Genomic DNA, 8591 nt, shown 5'->3' with positions numbered 1-8591 from the left:
AGTCCAAGAGAAGGATTTTGTAGGTCCATCACAACCTTTGTGGTCTATATTAATAGATACTCCAATACTATCCTGTACCCTCCCTGTGTTCTGGCTCCAAGCGTCCACTGCAGTAATTAACACAAGCAGCCTCTTCTCCAGCAGAATATTTATATAGGATTACGCAGGAAAGGTTGCTGCAGTTAACCTTCTACAAGATCTACTGTCTCTTCTGGCCAAACAGTCCTTCCCCTACAAACACGCTACTGCACAATGCACAATATACTTTAAAGTGAGCAGGAGAAGGGAATTATTTCCTAGGCTGTTCTTCTCCAACTCTTTGAATGCTTCTAAGTGCTGTTATTTGGCAGTTCCACTTTTCTTCTTGCTTTTCACACCTCCCAGAACAAAGTACAGTGGTGTCCTCAGGGAAGAAGGCACTCAGACAGATCTGTAAAATCAAATACGAATCCATCATTGTAACAAGTCAATTAATTAAGCAGCTAGGCATGGCTGAAAGTGACCTGCTGGGAGAGACAGTGGTAAACTTCTCATGTAGTATACAAACCCTATGAAGAAAAAAACCTAAAGCAGTCAAGAGCAAACGAAGCATTAATCATTATTATCACTGAAAACACCATGAAGCTTATCTTAAAAGTTAAACAACCACTTGAGAAGAGCAGCAGTTCTCCCTAGTGCATTGCCTGGATTATTTTACTGCTATTGATCACTAAATCATCAGAGAAAGAAAAGTTTGGCATTCTTTGGTTGTCAGTGGCTCATCTGACATCATTAAAAGCTCATCTAACAGCTCCATAATGTCTCCAGCCATCTTGGATCCTTCCAGAAGAATGTTTAATGCCTCCCCAATGCCTGGAGTCTTAAATGCTTGTGAAGTTAGCTTCTCCAGCCTTTTCTAGAAGGGATTTAAAATTATAATTGCAGTGGAACTGCCACTAACAATATAGCCAAGTGTGATGAGTACCCCAAATACTTCCTTGGCATACTAAAATCCTTTATACACAATTAAAACATGCATCATACATGAAGTGGCAAAACACTAAAAACAAACACACAACACAGTATTTTCAGAAATACAGAAGAAGGAAGAAATCTTCAAGTTTTGCAACAGAGCAAAATCTGGTGTACAGATTAATGAGTAGCCAAGACCCTTAACTGAGAAGTAACTGGCATCATCAAGTTATACAAACATGCAGCATGTTTACATCTTTTCACAATATTATTCTCTTTCATATCATTTACCTCCCTATTTGCATTAATCCATTAATTACTTTATTGGAGCATAATAAACCCAAACGGGTAATGCAATGTTAGACCCAAACATTGTCCATAGACTCAGATATCAACCGGCAACTGGAAACACCCAAAGCTCCTGAACAGAAAACACACTATGAACAGCCACTAAAAATGCAGACAGGCATGACAACCAAGACAACCAAGCACAAAAAAAAAAAAAAAGACCAAACAAAAAACCACCAACACAACCAGATTCATGTACTGTTTTATTAATTCAATGGACAACCAAGCACAAAAAAAAAAAAAGACCAAACAAAAAAAATAGACCAAACAAAAAAAAAAAAAAGATGACCAACACAACCAGATTCATGTACAGTTTTATTAATTCAATGGGATAGTTGACATTTTGTCTACACAGTTAGGAAGATTAAAGAACAATTTGCACTGTCCAAACTGTAAGTGGTATTTTTACATAGGCAGCATTCATGGGTCCTATCCTGAAAGATGCCACTCATTTACATTTGCCAATATTCAGCAGTCAAAGATTAAATTCACTTCTGATACCTAGAGTTTCTCCAAAGGCTCCTGAATAGTCTTTTCTATCTAACTACAGTATGGATCAAATCCTACTTCAATGCAACAGGCCCAAATAAGAATAAACAAAGTCTCAAGCCTGCAACACCTCCATGCAAGCAATTCTGTTGGCACAAGGGAGCTCTGTATTGCAGTTTGCCACAGCAGCACAAGATAGTCTGCACCTCTCGTCTTCCTCAGAGCGCAACACACACAGCAGCTTTTTGCAGAAACTGCCAGCTCAGGCTAAAGGTAAGCACATCAGTTTTCCAGCAAACCTACCACCCTATGGATGTGACGTTTGCTCTTGTGCATTCTTTGGTCATTCTGACACATTTTTTTCCATCTCCATCTTCCAAGAAGAGGGCCCTTCTTGGCCTTTGTCCACATGACATCTTATTTTAATTAAGAACTAATACAAAACCTTATACAGACAACCTAGTACCAGCTTTAGTTTTAGGTAAGTCCTGATGACCATGTCCATTTAAAATCATGACTTGTCAATACACAATTTCTTTTTTAAAGATCGTTTTAAATAAACCATTGTAACTTGTATTTACAGTAGGTCAAAAAGTAGAAGATAACAAAAAAATACCTACTTGCAATAAAGGCAAGTTGTTTGGCAGTGAAAACCATATGTTGCCTTCTTATACATACATCTCTGCTGCAACGCTGCCCTAAAATAGTCTTTTTTTTCCTTTGGAAAACAAGTTGCATTTTGCAATAATTACCAAGTTTAGCTCTTGGGTTCTCTAAAAGAAACAACATTACCATTTCCCAGTACTAAAATTGTGTTATAATGCAAAATTTAGCCTAAAGAGCCAATTTAACATGTTCTGTGAATTTCTATTAGCATGCAAAATATATGCGATACATGCATATACATATGGATGGATGGGAAGATAATAAACTGAGCAAGTGGAACTATGTTCTTTTGAACATACAAATATCCAGACATGTAAACACTTTAGTATTTTCCTTGAACGGTATTTGGAGAACTGTGCAATATGCGCTCCTGGCTGCAATATGCCACAACACAAGTTAGAGACATTCTGCAATCCCTGAGTAGGTGTACAGATAGGTAAACAAAGTAAATGGCATTTCAAATGAAATAAAAAAGTTCTGCATTATACCACATCTAAACCACATAAATGGCGCATATCAGCAGGGTCATGTCTTTTGCCTCACAACTATTCAAACAAGACAGAAAATGCTGCAACCTTTTTACGTTAGAAAGCTAATCTTTCCTCTCCTCTCCCAGTGTATGGAACACTGTGCCCACAGCGTTCCTTTCAAATCCTCAAATTTCTAAAAACGATGCCAAATGCACTTGCAGGAGGATATAGCTCAGTTGATTCAAGCTGAGAGCTGAGTATCTTTGGAGAAGTCAGAAGCTGCTCTGAAGGAAATATGCAGTTCCCTCTTTGCAGAGAAGGAATACGTGGAAGCCAGATATCAGCTATATGCCAATTTTCTTGAGAAAGCTAAGAAAATGTATGGTCCTCTCCTACTTGGAAAGCAAGATACTGCTATAGGAGAGAGCGTGCTCTTAAGCTTCAGGGTTTTTACTTCACAGAATGTAAGTTCTGATTCTTTGAAAAGCAACAAAATTGCTCTCTTCTCCGGACATCACAGGCACTGCCACAGGTGGGCAACAAGGTGCAGCTCCACAGCACCTCCAGTTCCTCTGCATTGCTCTGCAGTCGCCCCGCTTAATGTGCTCTCTCCCAAGCCAAAAAATTTACTTCTCCTTTTCCACTACAGCTTCTTCTGCAGAAAGACAACACAGTCCTTGGACTGGTCTATGTAATCAATGCTCAGGACGAGTCTATAATGTAATTCAGGTAATGCATAATGGTTAAAAAAAAGGCAAGTCTTCAAAGTCAGGAGGTATTCCTCCAGGGAACGTTCCTCCTTGGAGACCAAGGGTACCAGGAGAATGTTCTGAAGTCAGTGAATGGGCTCTGATTTGATCTCAATGAGATTTGGTTCAGGCCCTTGAAATGAATTACTTCTAAGCACTATTCTTGTCCATTAGACTCACGTACATCTCACCACTATGTATGAAGGTGCCTCCCTCTCAGCCATAAAGATGTAGCAATAAAAAAAAAAGTATTGAATATGAATGGAATTGTTAATATGCATTCAGCACACAGACCCTGCAGCAGCACTGTCAAGCAAATAACTCACAGCAAGTGCATTTGTTTATTAAGTCATGTCTATCTTTTTTTCTCAGCTCTAATAGCAACTTACTCTTTCTTGTATTTCTAATAAGAGAAACTTATCTGGAAACAAACCCCTAAAATCCATTCTTCAGCACCAGTGGTGTTCACATTTAAAGCAATACTGTTTTACCAAACAAACTTCATCTAGCTAAAAGTAGGATCAGCTTAACAAAATTAATAACTTCTAAGACTTTAAAAGCCTGAAAAAGAAAATTTCAAAGGAAAACGACTCGGTTTAGTGATTGGGTATTTGTGTTCAGCCCAATTCTTCCTCCATTGATGTCAATGGGAAAGCTTCCACTGATTTCAGAGACTGAAGAAACTATGTTTATAGTCAAAATCTGCATTGCTTCAGGGAGCAACTGCCACTGCGAATCATAACACTCTGAGAAAGAAATTCACAAGCTGTATATACTATGACTTGCATTTTCAAATCATATACAAGTACAACCAATTTTACATAACACTAGAAGACAGAACTTCCTTCAGGAACAAATCTGTATTTACCCCCACACCAAGACTCGGGTGTTACCCACAGAGCAAGGCCGGCCACGGCAGACCTCAAACACAGTGTTCCCACTGAAGGCTGCACTGCTTCCAGGCAGTCTCCAGGACTGGACTCCATCTACCGCAGAACACAAAACATTTGCAGAAAGTCCTTTTTCATACATTTAACGAATTCCAATGTCTATTTTTTACCCAGTGCTCACAGAATTTTTTATTACAGTATTTATATCAGGTAGCCTGGAGGTGTGTCATACTCCAATGGAATATAATTCTTTTATTGAACTATTACATTTGTTAAATTAATTTAATAAGCTCCTACATAATCTCATTTGGAAAAAGAAAAGAGATCTTTCAGTAATTCATTCATAGTGCTCTCTCCTGATAGCTCTGGCTTGAACAGATCAGCAGTCACTTTAGCTGAGCAAAATGCAACTTCTAATCAGATATTTATGAAAGTTGTCATAAAATTAAATTAAAAGAACAAAGAAAATCAAATCGCATGGCTCTTCCAAACAGAAGTGCACTTGTAAAAAAATATAATGCAAGAACTCAGAACTTACCTACATTTACAATGAGTTGCCTACACTGTATTTTGCAAGTGTCTTAAGAGAAAAAGCTAATGTTAAGTAAAACACGATGCTTTTTATTCTTCTATGCAAATAGCAACAGGAGGCTAAAACTGACAGAATCCACCAAGAATACCTCTTCTCTCAAAAAAGTTATCCTGACAACAAAAACAAAATTAACACACCACTGTGATATTAACTTACAGTGGTAAAACTTGCCCAAGCACTATGGGCGTGTGGAAAGCTAAACAGGAGATGCCCAAATGGCTTGGAGCTGCCCCAGAATAGGTGGTGAACTTCACTCAGGAATAGAGAGATGCAAGGAATGAGATTCAACCACCAATATATAGCAAGAGCAGGACCAAGACAGCCCTCACTCATCCTCTTCTTGTTCCCTCCACCAGAGCTACCCTAAGTGCTTGGGGGGGTAGGAGGGGGAGAAAAAGAAAAAAAAAAAGACCCTCTGGCCTCCTGAGCTACCTTGCACCCTCTTGCAGGGCCTCCCCACTCTACCCCAAAACTTTACATCACTCAGCCACCACTCCCCTTAAATACCTACACACCTCCACCTCTGCACATGCCGAAGAGGCCACTATACCAGAGCAATTCAGCTCAGGCAACAAACTTATTTTTCTACCTTGCACGACTTTCCCCGTGGGGGAGCTCAGCGCTGGCTCTGCAAACGGGATCCCTGTGGCTGTGCCCCAAGCTCTTGCTCTCCAGTCTTGGTCACTGCCCTTCACCTTGTCCCTACCCTGCTTGTGCACTGTTGGGTGACTCCTGACTCCACTGCCCAAGCTCCCAGCCAGGCTCCCCAGTTTTATTTCAGCCTTGCCTGCTCCCCATGACAGCCTCTCCTCCCAGCAGCATTTGGATTACATATAATCCAATTTTCTGAATTTCACTTGAGCTTCTAGACATGGTCCCACCCTGCTCAGCCACATGGCTTTCCCAGTTACTTGAGCACCAGCATCTGATTCCCAATTGAGTTTTACTTCCTATTGCTATTTACTTTCTACCTTTTTCTTGCAAACGTGGTGTAGCTAACATTCTCACATGGTCACTACAGCACACATACTCCCCAAAATATATTGACTTTGTAGTAGGATCCAATATTACAGAATGTCTTAAATTCATTGGGTCTTTTTCATCAATACTCCCAGCAGAAGTTTTTGTTTGGTTGGTTGTTTTGATTTTTGTCTTGTTGTTTTTTTAAGCAGATGATACACTTTCTAGGAGAGGCATCAACGCAAAACATAGAGAAAGGAACACCAGCATACCCAAAAGCAAGATGGATATAGCCATGTTTGCATAAGCAGCAGGCCTCTCAAATCACAAATCAACCCCAGCAACTCATTTTTTGTTGTGTTTTCCCCCAAAAACTATCTGAAAGAGCTAAATAAAATAAAAAATTTTTGCGGCTTACAATCAAAACAGATCAGCAATCCATCAAAACTGTCTAATGAATTAAAAACATGCTATATCTACGTATAATACAATACAGATAATTAGATTCAAATTACGCTAGGAGGATCACTGCTCAACATAGCTTGACAGACTTTGGGTCCATGGAATAATAAACCATGAGCACTATACTTTAGCTGATTCTAGACTTACTTGAAAGTTATATAACTAAGTAGCTAGCTTCACAATGAATAGATATTAAACAGAGATTCTTATTGCCCATTTAGAAGTTGTAACCAAGTTACCAAAACAAGCTTCCAGTGAAGAATTATGATTTTGGAGTCCTAATTATCCACCACCCTGTTTCTTCTGTAGTCATTTACACCCATGAAAATCAATACATGACAACTTTGCAGTACTCAAACTAATTTCCACCTTGTATAAATCACTGACCAAGGTGCTGGGCAGCAAAGATGCCTCCTTTGGCCCCTCAAAGAAGTACCAAAGCAGCATGACATAGGTCAACCAGGATTGATGAGATCTAGCAGGATGGAGAACCTCTGGGGATAATCAGTATGAATATAATTAATGTTTTCTGTAGCCATTTTTGCTGGGATTATCCAAGCAGTAGTGTGAGCGTTAGTATTCCCTTGAACATGCAACTCAGAAGGAGAATCAAACCTTCATGGTATACATTTACAGCTGGATTTTTTTTTTTAAATCCTCTCGGTACAGTAGCAAAGTAGTAATACTTTTGTGTCAGTTACCTTTTAGACATACCTTTAAATAGGTACGTCACAATAACATTACCCGACACATGCTGCCCAAAATAATCCCAAGGCTAATTTTGTTGATTTAAGCGGCTCTGGAAAAGGAATATTTTATCTCAGTTTGATTCCAGTTAATTATTTAAACTAGGGCCTGTACACAGTATTAATGGTTGGAGACTTACAATTTAATAAATGTGTTAACAATTAATCAAGACTAAATGAAGTCCTTACAATAATCTCAGTCATTTAAACATGTTTCAGGTAGGGGCTGAATAATCACTAAAACAGCAAAGTTCTGACATAAAAAGATTTCCCCAGAAGGCAGTATACATAAGTAGGCTTCAAAACCAAAAATGTTCATGATACAGAAAGATTTAAGAACAAGGCTTTGACTGTAAATACACTTGTACACCAATACATACAAAGATATCAGTCTTCAGAACTTGTTAGTACTTGGTAAAGATATTTAGCCTTTTGCAGAACTTAACTTTTTAATCAAGTCTGAGTAGTTCCTAAACTGTCAAGCACGTCAAAACCTCCAAGAAGGAAAAAAAAAAAGTAGAATACATGGGTAATAAAAAGTTAGATTAATCATCATTCCCCATTTCTTAGAAAAATCACCAAGGTACTACCAAAAATTACACCTACCACAAGCATCCTGGAAAGAAAAAACAATGTGCTGATTAGGTTTATGAGCATGATCAGCTAAATGTTTCACCACAGAGGATGCATTATTGCTTCTACGATAACTGCCTGCATTTTCACATCTACTGTGGAGAAGGACAGAGAAAAAAGTACCATTAACTCAAATAAAGCATTTTTGTTACAGATGGAGTTGATCTCAGTGGAACTACAAAATGAATAAAACGTTATCATAAGAAATAGGATTTGCATCTCTGCACAGATATGAAAACTTGGGTTTATTAACAGCAGCTTAACGTATTTGGAAAACAGTAGAAAGCTTTCCTCCGCCTCTGTATCCACCAGTGCCATTACTCCAACAGAACATTATTTTAAATCGTTATTTATGTACTTCTGCACGATAGTCTTTGTGCGTGATTTAATCACATGCTGTGTCAGAAAATACTTTCATTTATTTTAAACCTGCTGCTATGTAACTATCACTGGGTTTCCCCTACTTCACATTCTGTGAAAGACAGTGAATATCAGTGCCCTGTTTCTCTCTCCACAATGTTCGGGAATTTACATACATTAAAATATCACCTGCCAGTTACCTTTTTCCAGACCAATCTGATAAATTTCTCATTTTGTGACAGTCTTTTCATGGCTAGGCATGTCATTCTTGCCCG

This window comes from Charadrius vociferus, unplaced genomic scaffold (assembly GCF_000708025.1).
Source record: "Charadrius vociferus isolate BGI_N301 unplaced genomic scaffold, ASM70802v2 scaffold147, whole genome shotgun sequence".
NCBI lineage: Eukaryota > Metazoa > Chordata > Aves > Charadriiformes > Charadriidae > Charadrius > Charadrius vociferus.
Note: the sequence above shows the minus strand (reverse complement) of the source record.